This window comes from Triticum urartu, chromosome 5A (assembly GCF_056163025.1).
Source record: "Triticum urartu cultivar PI428250 chromosome 5A, HENAU_Tu73, whole genome shotgun sequence".
Taxonomy (NCBI): Eukaryota; Viridiplantae; Streptophyta; class Magnoliopsida; order Poales; family Poaceae; genus Triticum; species Triticum urartu.
The window spans coordinates 267,751,964-267,764,506 of NC_141877.1; the positions used below are offsets into that span (position 1 = coordinate 267,751,964).

At 46.5% G+C, this 12,543-nt stretch overlaps 1 long non-coding RNA gene across 5 annotated transcripts; it reads right to left on the minus strand.

The window, feature by feature from the left end:
- Positions 1 to 3,134: 3,134 nt before the first annotated feature.
- LOC125508354 (uncharacterized) lies at positions 3,135 to 7,346 on the minus strand. 5 transcript variants are annotated; one of them, XR_007283379.2, is made up of 5 exons: positions 6,933 to 7,344; positions 5,432 to 5,610; positions 5,052 to 5,137; positions 3,888 to 4,349; positions 3,135 to 3,447 (listed from the first exon to the last, which is right to left on the minus strand). It is a non-coding gene; the product is annotated as an uncharacterized LOC125508354 (long non-coding RNA). The 5 variants fall into 5 exon arrangements; XR_007283378.2 differs by having other exon boundaries at positions 3,888 to 4,034; positions 4,162 to 4,349; positions 5,052 to 5,610; XR_007283380.2 differs by having other exon boundaries at positions 5,537 to 5,610; positions 6,933 to 7,343.
- Between the last annotated feature and the right edge of the window lie 5,197 nt (positions 7,347 to 12,543).

Genomic DNA, 12,543 nt, shown 5'->3' on the forward strand with positions numbered 1-12,543 from the left:
TGAGGTGGAGTCACATCCAAACGAGGCGGATTCATAGTATGCGGCTGGATCGATGCTCCAGTATAGGCACCTCAACCGCCCGGTTCACCACGGGTGAGTCACTGGTCCCTTCCCCTGGCGTGTTAAAAAGTTTTCTCGCATCGTACTCCAGAGGTAAGCGACTCTGGTATCTCCTTCTCATGATGGCATTTGAAGCATTTTGATCTAAGGTAAGCCGGAACGACTCCTCCTGAATCTGTCATGCCTGAGCATCCAAAGAGCTCGCTCCGTTGCCATCCTAGCGTTCTTAGCTGCCAGCTCTTCCTTGGCTTGAGCTATCTCATCTCGTAACTTCGCAACATCCACCTTATGCTGTTCTTGAGTGTACGGGGTCACCTCCACCCCCATGAAAGTCATCAAAGCCTCCAACAACTCTGTCATTGTTCTATTAAGGGTAACAAGGTGGGGTCTATTCCTACATGAATAGATCTTGTCTACATCATGTCATTGTTCTTATTGCATTACTCCGTTTCTCCATGAACTTAATACAGTAGATGCATGCTGGATAGCGGTCGATGTGTGGAGTAATAGTAGTAGATGCACGCAGGAGTCGCTCTACTAATCTTGGATGTGATGTCTATATAATGATCATTGCCTGGATATCGTCATGATTATTTGAAGTTCTATCAATTACCCAACAGTAATTTGTTTACCCACCGTATACTATTTTTCTCGAGAGAAGCCACTAGTGAAATCTATGGCCCCCAGGTCTCTTCTTTATCATATTTGCCTTCAAGATATATTTTTATTTACTTTTATTTTCAGATCTTTTAATTCAAAAACCCAAAAATACCTTGCTTCAATTTTTATTTATTTATTTTATCTCACGTTCCCGTGAGATCTATTTATCCAATCTACTACAAATTTATCTATCTTTTTACCCGGGAGGGATTGACAACCCCTCTTTTACGTCAGGTTGCAAGTATTTGTTCTTTGTGTATAGGTGTCGTTCACGTAGTGTTACGTGGTTCTCCTACTGGTTCGATAACCATGGTCTCATCACTGAGGGAAATACGTACCATAGCTGTGCTGCATCATCCCTTCCTCTTTGGGAAAATACCGATGTAGTTCAAGCCGCATCAGGCCCTGACGAGGTCAGGCTGGGCTTCTGCCCACGCGCTCGTTTTTCCTTCTTCACCTCCCACTGGAACTCCTAGGAGGAGAGGGACAAGAAATTAATTACGGGGCACTTATATTTTTTTCAATTTAAAAGATGTAGGCATCTGCCAAACTTTTGCTTAAATTATGTAATCTTCCATCCATTATGTAATGAAAATGACTGAAAGAACGCTATTCCTCTTGCTTCAAGTACTCACTTTTTCTCCCTTTGATGGTACTTTCTCAACATGTCTACCCTTGCGGCATGGAGTAATTTGCAGGGTTAGCACCAACGAGAAGCGCTCATGGGGCGAGCCCCTGGCAGCAGGCTGATGGCATCCCCCGGCAAGGCCCCTTGTTGGTTTCGACGCGGCCTCCCAGAGCTGTGGAGTGACAAGAACTGGGGGTGGCTCGTCCCGACAAGGGTTTCCAGCGCGCGAAAGGTTCCATTGCACACAACCAAAGGGGTAGAGTGGTTTTACTTGAAGAAGAAGATAGCACTAAGCTTAGAGCACGTAGTTTTGACTTATCTTTTAAGTTGTACTATTTTCTTGGAGTACGATAGGCAGCCATTGTCCTTGCCCTCTTGCTCGTCTCTTCTTATCTTCCCGATGACCGAGCACCTTAGAACAAAAGGTTTATATTTTACCGGGGTAAGAGAGAAGGAAAGAATTAAGTAACAAGGACCCACGGGTCCACCGAGTACTTCAACAAATCTCTAAAAACATAAAGGCAATGACACTGCAACATAAACATGCATAAGAACATGCAAACTGATGGTATGATGCAATGCCTAGCTTTATTGGTGCATGCACAAGATCTGCGCATGGCTTTGTGCAAAGGGTTACATGAACATCAGCAAGGCTTGTACAAAGGTGGTTGCTGAGGATTGAGCCCGGCAGCCGCGCCATATAGGTAGAACTTACGAAGATGCTCAATATTCCATGAGTTTTACATTTTGATGCCATCTTCGGTCTTCAGACAAACTATGCCAGGTCTGGTGACTTGTGCTGCCCGATAAGGGCCTTCCCACTTCGGCGTCAACTTGTTTGTACCCTTGGCGGACTGAACATGCCTAAGGATAAGGTTACCTTCCTCAAGGCTCCGGGCATGAATCCTGCGGCTATGATAGCGGCGTAGGACTTGCTGGTAGCATGCAGCATGCACAGCGGCCCAGAGACGATCTTCCTCGAGGAGCACGACTTCGTCATGCCATAACTTCTCTTGCTCTACTTCATCGTAGGTAAGTACTCAAGGTGACCCGTATATGAGTTCCGTGGGGAGCACTGCTTCCACCCTATACACTAGGGAGAAGGGACTCTGGCTGGTGGCTCGATTTGGTGTCGTCCGGAGGGACCAAAGATCTACCAGCAGTTCATCAATCCAACGCTTGCCACATTTTTGCAACTTATCAAAAGTTGTCGTCTTGATCCCGCACAACACTTAGGCATTCATCCTCTCAGCTTGCCCATTACTTCATTGATGAGCAACAAAGGCAAAAGAGACCTTGCTTCCGAGGCTCTGGATGTACTGCAGAAAGGTGCCACTACACCACGACACTCAAAGCAGCGTCAAACAATCTGTCGGTATAGGTCACCTAAGGCGACACATTTAGTGTCGGCAAAGTCCTTTGGCGACAGAAAGGAGTTGTCGCCTATAGTCCTGCCAGGAAAAGTCTTTAGCGACAGATAAATCTATGCCGACGAACAGTTTGACTGGGTTGGTGAGGGCTATAGTGACAGACATTTCTATACCAACAGACTATTATATGCCGACAGATCGTTTGACAGTGCACTATACCAACAGATAGTGCAACGGCCGTTGCTACCTCGACAGTTTGTCTGTAAGTATGCTATGCCAACAGTCTTTGTGACCTCCAATAGTTTTGCCGACACATTTGCTGCCAGGGTTATACATTTCAGCACAAATGCAAATGCAAGATATATTAACATGAAAACAAATTCAAAATATTCAATTCATGTTCACTTTGCAGTAGATATACCAACAATTACACTCTTCTATTCATCACAAGATGCCATTCACCAATGCATTTATTCAACATATTTAGAGGATCCATTAGTTTTCCTTGCTACAACCATTGAAAAATACTCAAATCAACATACAAGTTGTGGCATGTTACAAAATATGGGCCTAGTTCAAAAGAGACTTCAAGTGTTCGATCACTCTACACTACACTATGGAAGAGCCCAAGTCTTCGATCACCAAACCGACATCAAATTCCATTTAAAGAAAATAGAAGATGTACCAAAGCCATAATATCTTCGACTTGATACTTCCCGCCATTTGACCCTGCAAAAGCACCATATGTTTGAGCAATATTATCATAGTACATTTGTTCAAACTTCTGAGTTACTCTTGAGTCCAAAGAACCAAAAAAAGATGTACAACAAACTGGCTTGGTAGTGTTGTTATATGCATTGGTCAAAGCCCAAAAAACATACTAATCATTTAAATAAAGTGAAGGAACCCAGTTACATGCACAGTTACATGCAGAGTTATCAGGAAGCAGCCGTGAGCATATAGACCAACTTTGTAGAAAATAAAGCATCATACTAGCATTCAACTTCTTACAAACTCATGCGTACAAGTTCTTACAAACACATGCGTACAGATCAATGAGAGTATGCATGTTACATGAAATTAAAATAGCAGAGCAAAGCATTAGATTTCAGACATTAACAATGAAAACGTCGTACAATATACAACACATGCTTGGCGGAGGAGCTCACCTAGAGCTTAGGCCATCTGCCCATCATCTTTGCAGAGGAGATGCATCTTGACACCGCTCTCAATAAAATGTATGGTGATAAGCAAAGGGAAGGTCTAAGGAGTGAGGACAAGCAGAGAGCACATGCAAGAGATCCTGCCGCAAATTCCTGCACAAAAGGCAACCCTCTACTCAGTATTTGTAGATGCAGGTTCTGATCAAAGTTAAAACACAAACCATCTGAGACCATCAGTTTTAGCTTACTCGAATTACAAAAAATGACACATGAATAATACCTCACACATATATATGTAGTTATGTATTAGTCAGATCCACCGATTGACCAAAAATGGGAGCATGTTGTTTCACTTAAATAAATACATAGACACATTTGTTTTGTGTGCTCGGTAGGCAAAAGGATAGTCCTTTGAAGGTACAATGCCAACGATCTGTTCTGAAATGAACGACAGCTGAGATAATGTTCCTGAAATTGATGATATGATATGAGATCATCTTGAGTAATAGGCAGCCACACCATAACCGAAATTATCAGCAAGCAACAGCCGCATTTATGTTTTGAAGCAAGCAGACAAAATCTGTGAATAAATATGACAGTTTAGACATAAATTTGTTCAAACTAGATAGATCTAATGAGTTTCTTCCTCAATAAAAGATGCAACTAATGTTGTCTTTGTGTTCCATACACTTAATTGTTTTCTTAGAAGTACAAGGAAAGGAAATCCAGAAATTAGATCAAACAAGAGTGTACATTTCACCACTCACTGACATTGTTAAGTTTCACTTTCAGGAACAAATTACAGACTGTAGATTTGTTTCTTTTATCACCACAGTTTTTCACATGTGATGGGTATTGAAATAGTAGAAGACCTTGGATAGGGAAAAAAATGTGTGCTAATAGCAACAAATATATCTACAGTAGCTGCATCTGGATTTCAATTGCAATTTCGTTTAAAATACTTCATAGAACATGTGTGGACTGTCAATTCATCAAGGCTTGGACTTTCAATCTGTTCGGAAATCATTGAATACCTAAACTAGCAATTTGTGTCAATTTCTATGCTTTTATTTGTACTTCTAAAATTTACCATTCACGGTTGTGGAAGTAGTATTGTGAGCTTACTGGAACTATTACTCAAGTCTCAGTGCCTTTGGTCTCAGTTTTTACCTATGCTCTCTGCCTCTCTGTTTCGTCAATCTTCCGTCAAGTGTACTTGGCCATTTGTCCTTTTTCTTTCTTGTGCAGCTCCTCTCCTATTTCAGTGAGCAAAACAATGCTATTAATGAGCCCTAACAAGTTCCTAGAGGAAGACCAGATTGACTTTATTGACATGCTAATGAATTGGTAGTCAGCCTTTCTTGCTCAAGTGCTACAATTTTCAGTCCCAACCAAGTATTTTATGTGCATAGAACTAGCGAGCAATGTATAATTAACATGCCACTGACCAAGGATTTTAGATTTTTAGCAAAAATCAAGAGTGAGCAGCGGACCGAAAATATTCAATTCAACTGCACATGGCTATAACAAGAGGGCTATATTCAACTTACTAACTGAACTTCGGTACAAATAGGTATCTCCAAATAACCAATACGATCCCAGCCACTAGTCCAAGGATTTGAAATGATAATTAAGAACTGAACATATAGGACCACCTCGCGTCGTCAATAGCAGCCAATTGTTATGGTCAGAGGAGTAGCCTACTCCACGCATCTTCAGGGGTATTGTTCTGCACAGCGGATGGAGCAACAACAAGTTTACCAACTGAACAAAACTAGTATGGAAGCAATAACAAGCTCCTGTGCAAACATCCATGAGAAAATCACCTGCTGCCGTGAGGAGAGAATTCAAAAATGTCATGTGCAAAAAGGGTTCATTATTGAGACGTTCAAGCTGAGTCAAAATTGACAGTAGAAAACCAGCTCATGTATACACATTAAAAGGCAACTTACAAGAAGACCTTCCAAAAAAGCACGCGCATGTTAATCTTTCCTATGTTTATAGGTTCTTCTACTTTTCTTATTGAGTAATGGGTGTGCATCAAAGCGACTGGGCCTTCATAGGCTTGACGAATAGATAATATAGATTTGGGTTCAGAATAGGTGGGCAGGATTTTGAATCGCAGGAAAATCTAACACGTGAAGCACACTTGCCGGACTTCGGATTAAAACGTAACTAATCTATTCAGCCATTCAAAAAGAAGCTCATGAAGTGTTTTTAACCCCCCTCAAAAAATTTAATCAACTGTTGCAGACAAAAAACAAGGAGGTATTATCACAGTATATCATTGACCTATATTTTTTATACACATTTACTGCAGACTATCTTTACAGTTTTTCAAACTAACAACTAATAAACTGTCTTTCCCTCACAAAAAAGAACAAATACACAATCTTTATGAACATTCCTTCCATCCATTTAAATGTGTATATATATTGACTCAAAAAAAATTCACATGTGTCGCCATGGTTCTTCACATGAACTTCCTTTTCTTTGAGAAATTGTAGCAGTGTCGGGTTTTTTGACATGATGCAGTGACCTAGAAGTGAACACACACACTAATAAAGTCATCGCTGCAATGCAAATATATGCTCTACTAACTAATGGGCATGCTTCAAGTTATTTTTCACAATCCCTGCAAATATTGTCTCTGCGGCGATACAGTATGGTGGAAAAGCACATGTGTGTGAAGCCACTCAAAAAGAAAATTAAAAAACCTGACAAAGACACTCAAACACTATCATGTATATCCTTTACTTTTTTATGTCCATGTACTGATGTACCCCATACTATCTGCAGCCTAATAATTTTGTGTGTTGTGTTGATACTCCTTTCTTTAGGGGGGTCAATACAGTAGCAATTCCCATCCAATGGCGACTGCTATTCATTGAGAAAACAGAACAACGCCACACCACTGGTGCCATGACCTAGACCTGGAACCACCTGACTATAATCACGCAAGGCATACCATCTATAAACCATCCACAATAAAATATGGACTCCATATATCAACATACGAGAAGATAGGTAAGGAAAAAAACTGCATCTTACTTGTTGAGATCTGGAGGCGGGGCCGGGACAGGGGTCGCCGGTGGAGGAAGAAGAACGGCGGGCTGCTCCTCAACAGAAGTCGGTGCGGCGGATCCTCCGGCGTATGGTGCTGCTGTTCCCGGCGCGCGGCAGATCCTTGGTGGCGGACGGCGCTGTTCCTCGGCGGCAGACGGTGCTCCTCCATCGCAGACGGCGCTGCTGCTACTGCGGACTAAGGGAAGGGAGACCGGGGTCCGAGATGTGGTGGCGCGAGGGGACCGGCGGGTGGTTTGGGGCGGAGGCGCCCAGGTTGGGAGCGGCGGCGCGGTCGGGTTAGGGTTAGGGTGTGTGGGTGGCGAGATAGAGAGAGAGAGGTGAGATTGGGGATCGAACAGGTCGGGGTCGAGGGTCTGGTGTTTTTTCTTTTTGTTTTTTCTGGTCTGGTGCGAATCGGGTGTTTGGGATGGCGCGCACATGGCTCTCTTTCCGCGCCATATTTTTCGGACATGGGCTGAAGAGAAACGCGGACACTTTTTGTGTCTATATGAATCAGCGACACACAAATAGACGGCACTGTCTCCATCTGCCGACATAAATTTTGATGGTGTTTTTATGAGTTTTGGCGACAGATAATGTATCACAAACTTATAATAATACTAATATATTGTGTGTCGGTATAGTTTGGGACAAAAAAGTGTCGGTGATTCTCACTTATACCAACAGATACATGTCGTCTTTGTAGTGTCGTGGTGTAGTGTGCAGCTCATGAACTCGGTGCCGTTGTCAGTAATCACTCGGTTGGGTACTCCAAACCGGCACACCAATCCTTTCAAGAAGTTGACAGCTGATTGTGCGGTCACCTTCCTCACTGGCTCCACCTCAGGCCACTTTTTAAACTTGTAAATTGCTACATACAAGAATTCAAATCCTCCGACAACTCGGGGAAAGGGGCCCAAGATATCGAGCCCCCAGACTGAGAATGGCCAGGACAGAGGGGTCGTCTAGAGAGATTGAGCTGGCTGATGAATGTTTTTGGAATGGAACTGGCAAGCTTCACACTTGGTTGGTAGCTCACATGCTGGAGGGCTGTGCGCCAATAGAAACCTTGCCAGAAGGCTTTTCCAACCAGGGCTCTCAATCCAATGTGAGAGCCGCACAGACCCATGTGTATCTCTGCCAACAGCTTCAGTCTGTCCTCCTAGAAAATGCACTTTAATTTCACACTGTTTGGCCTTTTCCTGTACAGTGTGTCATCAACAAACTAATACATGTTGGACCGTCGGGCTCCTCTTTCAGCTTCTTCTTGCTCTCCGGGAAGCTCTCCTGTTTGAAGGAAATGGACTATGTGTTGTGCCCAAGTTGGAGGCTGTGGCTCGATAACAAGGACTAAAGGAACTTCCTCATTGGTGGGAGCGCTCTCCTCGACCGCAAGAACTTGGGGTTCTGTAGGAGGGTGCTGCTTCGGCTCCATCTCTGGAGGGGTCAGTTCCCGCAGCTGCTTCCTCATCAACTTCTAGCTATGCCACCAGCGTTGCACTAACCACCTGATTCGTTGCATCTAAGTATAGCAACAACAACTCTTGTGGTTTTGGCGCGGCTATGGTGGGAGCAAAGGAAAGGTAAGTTTTCAGGTCTTGCAATGTTGTTTCTGCTTTCGGGGTCCACTTCATCAGGCCAGCCTTTTTCAAGATTTTGAAGAAAGGCAAGGCACGCTCGGCAGACTTGGAGATGAACCTACTCAGTGCAGCAATGCATCTAGTCAAACGCCTTATGTCCTTGACAGTCTTGGGTGCTTGTACTTGCTCGATTGCTTTGATCTTGTCGGGATTGGCTTCTATTCCCTGATGAAACACAAAGAAACCGAAGAGCTTGCCTTATGGGACACCAAACACACATTTCTCGGGGTTTAGCTTCAAATTGATCTTGCACAAGTTTGCGAAGGTCTCTTCCAAGTCTTGAATGAGTGTTGATCTGTCCCTAGTTTTGACCACTATATCATCCATATCATCTTCCACGTTCCTGTGCAGCTGGGGTTCGAAGCCAGTCTGTACTGCTCTCGCAAAAGTGGATCCGACGCTGTTTAACCCGAAAGGCATACGCACAAAGCAGTACGTGCCACATGGAGTTATGAACAGGGTTTTCTCTTCATCTTCCTTGGTCGTAAATATCTGATGGTACCTGGAGTATGCATCTAAGAAGGAAAGCAAATCACACCTGGAAGTAGAATCAACAATTTGATCAATGCATGGCTGGGGGAACGGGTCTTTTTGGACATGCTTTGTTCAAGTTAGTGAAATCAATGCAGAGCCTCCATTTCCCGTTTGCCTTGCGCACTACCACCGGATTTGCTAACCAAATTGGATGCATCACCCCTCTGACCAAACTAGCTACTTCAAGTTTCTTGATCTCCATGTTAATGGACTACTGCCGTTCCAAGGCTTGCTTTCTGACCTTCTGCTTGCCGGGCCTAGCATGAGGGCAGACAACAAGGTGGCTCTCGATTACCTTCCTGGGAATACCGGGGTTGTCAGACGGTTGCCAGGAAAACACATCGGCATTCGCCCGCAGGAAGGCAAAGAGTGCGTCTTCCCATTTTTCATCAAGGGTGGCACTGATGGTGAATGTACCGCCAACGCCATCCTGCCTTGTTGGGACATTTTTCATAGCAGGTGAAGCAACCTTGCGTCTTTTGCTAGTGGAACTCTCCGCCAAGTCGTCAACAGGCACGGCGCACTTCAGAGAGGCGCGCTTCCCAGAGTCCTTGTCGACATCCCCGCTAGCCTTCTTCCCCTTCTTTGTTTCCTTGGCGGGAGCTGGGGCTCCTGTGTCCTCAGATTCTACCGCTTCCCAATACATCTTGTTCACACATATAATAGTATCTTTCTTATCCGATGGAATGGAAGTGATACCCATCGGCCCTGGCATCTTCAGGGTGTTGTAGGCATAATGGGATGCTTCCATGAATTTTGCGAGGGCCGGGCAACCAAGAATTCCGGTCAGGGTGATCCTGTTCGTCAAAGATGATAGGTGTGCTGGACCATTTAAGTGGCCTTTGGGAGTCTGCAGCTGGCTCCACGACATTGACCTCACACGCCCATTGCTTGATTCGGTGATGAGAGGAGTGCAAGGACGCACCCCCATCAATACACATGGCTTCAGTTGCCTTTTGAAACTCTTGCTCGCTAGTTTCTTCTTCATCTTCTTCATCACTCCCATCATCTCCTTTCTTTTCACGGCCTCTAGCAGGTTTCTCTTTCTACTGCCGGGTCTTGCCACGGTGGCCTCCTATACCACCATGGCCTTTCCCGCTAGCACCCTCTTGGCCTCTCTCCTTGTCATGCTTCTCATATTTAGGTTTTTCTTTCTCACCAAGCTGCTCGACCCGGCGGCACTCTTGGAGAACATGACCTTTGGTGCGGTACATTTTGTAGTATGGCCCATCCGATTTCCCGGCTCTCTCCACTGCCACAGCCTCCCAGCAATCAGCGCACATGGTAGCTTCCTTGCCGGGGGCCTCGGTTTTGGCGTTCTTGCCGACATTAAGAGTACCAGAGTTCTCAACGGCCAACACGGCCTTCTCTTTGTGCTTCCTATTGCGCCTCAGGCTTCTCCTCCTCGGGTTGGCGGCTTCATCATCATCATCTGAATGAATCTCTATGCTAGCCTCCTCTTCGGGGATTCGCCTTCCTTCTTCAGCCCGAGCACACTTATCTGCCAAGGTGTACAACTCGTTGACGGTCTTGGGCAGCCGGGCAATCATTTTGGCTCGCATCCTCCTGTTGCGCATGTTGGAATGGAACACGATAATCACGGCTACCGGGTGTATCTCAGGAATGTTACGGTGTACTTGACGGAACCTCTATATATATACTTACGCAGATCCTCCCCTTCCTTCTGCGAAAGGACTTGCAAGTCACTGGGATGTCTAGGCTCTTGGTGGCGACCTGTGAAGGTGCCAACAAACTCATTGCACAAGTCAGCCCATGAGGAGATAGAGTTTTCTGGCAGGTGCATCTGCCATGATCTCACATTTGGCTTGAGCGCCAAATGGAAATAGTTGGCGAGCACCTTCTCATCTCTGCCCCCGGTGGCTTGGACAACAATTGTGTATATGCCCAAAAACTCTGTCGGGTTTAATTTTTCATCGTATTTTTCTGGCAGTTCAGGTTTGAAGGCTCGAGCAGATGGCCAGCGGACCTGCCACAGCTCATGAGTGAAGGCAGGGCACCCAACCTCGTAAGGCAAGTACCTGCGGACATTGGCCACGGGTTCGTCAATGTATGGGCCATTGTGTCTGTTGGATTGATGGTATGCCTCCTGGCGTCGCTCCATGGTGACGCGCACATCTTCCTTCTACCGATCTTCCAGAACCCGCCGCTGATCCCGACAGGTTTGCGGGCTAGACGAAGCCATCCACGTCTCGTCGGGCTTGTCGGCACGTCCAGCTTGCTGAGGCTACCCTTGTGCCTACTGCCGTGGAGGGGATTGCACTGTTGGTGTAGCTCCCTCAACGCGGCTATCAGCCCGGGCTGCCGTTGTCGTTCGCGGGTGTCGCAATGGCTCTGCATGTTGTGATTTACCAGTTTCAGCAAAGCCAATCAAGCTTTGGATGGTGGCTCCCCACTCATCCATCTTGTCAGTCGCCAGTGGAAAATTCAACATGAGTTGGGCCTGCGCCATGGCTTCCGCGGCTGTGCTTGGCATGGCTAACGAGGCAGACCGCGATGTCGCTTGACTTCTGGTAGAACCACCAGGAGCATCGTCGCGTTCTTGCCGCCATGAGCCGGTCGCCAAGGTAGTGTGGCGATGAGTAGGCGTTCTTGGGGGTCGATGGCCCTATTCAGCGCTCTATCTTGCTCCCCTTGCCCTGGGTAAGGTGTGTGTGCCCTGCATCCGCGCCCGTGGTGGGCGCAACTGGAGGATTGTAGCTTGCGCCGGAGAGGGTGTCGTTGTTGCGACTGCATCCACTAGTGCGGCTGGGAGGTAGAGACTGGGTGTTCCCCCACCCACGGCTTCTGGGCGAAGCTCTTCAGGACACTGTTGATCCTGCCTAGCCCCAGCGTTTCCCGCTCCGGCTTCGGCTATGGGGGACACAACGACGGCGCCGCCTGCGCCGGTCGCGTCACCCGCGGTACCCACCTCATCCAACACCACCGCGACGCCTATGATGTCCGCGGATGCATGCGAGGGGGCCTTCGAAGTGGAGGGGTGTGTGGTCGCATCGGGTTTCTTCTTGGGCGCCATGGACGGAGAAGAGGAGGACGAAGAAAATGGTGAAGATCGACACACTGTTCACAACTTCGAGTTCACGCAAGCCCCCCCCCCCCCAACCTGGCGCGCCAAGGGTGTCATGGATAAACACGACCACCTATGGGGCCACGGGACCCTTTGTGGTTCGGCTGAGAGGAGATCACATTGCACAAAGAGCGGAGGCCATGAGACAACATGATGACGAGACTCAGGTGGTTTTTACCCAGGTTCGGGCCGCTGAGAAGCATAATAACCCACTCCTGCTTTGCTGGATTGGATAGAGGAACACGACGACATGCAACACCCAAGCTCGGCAAGGTGGCCGTCAGGGAGAGCTGCTACGCGAGTACAAGTGTTGGAAGGCCTGAATCCTTCTCTAGGT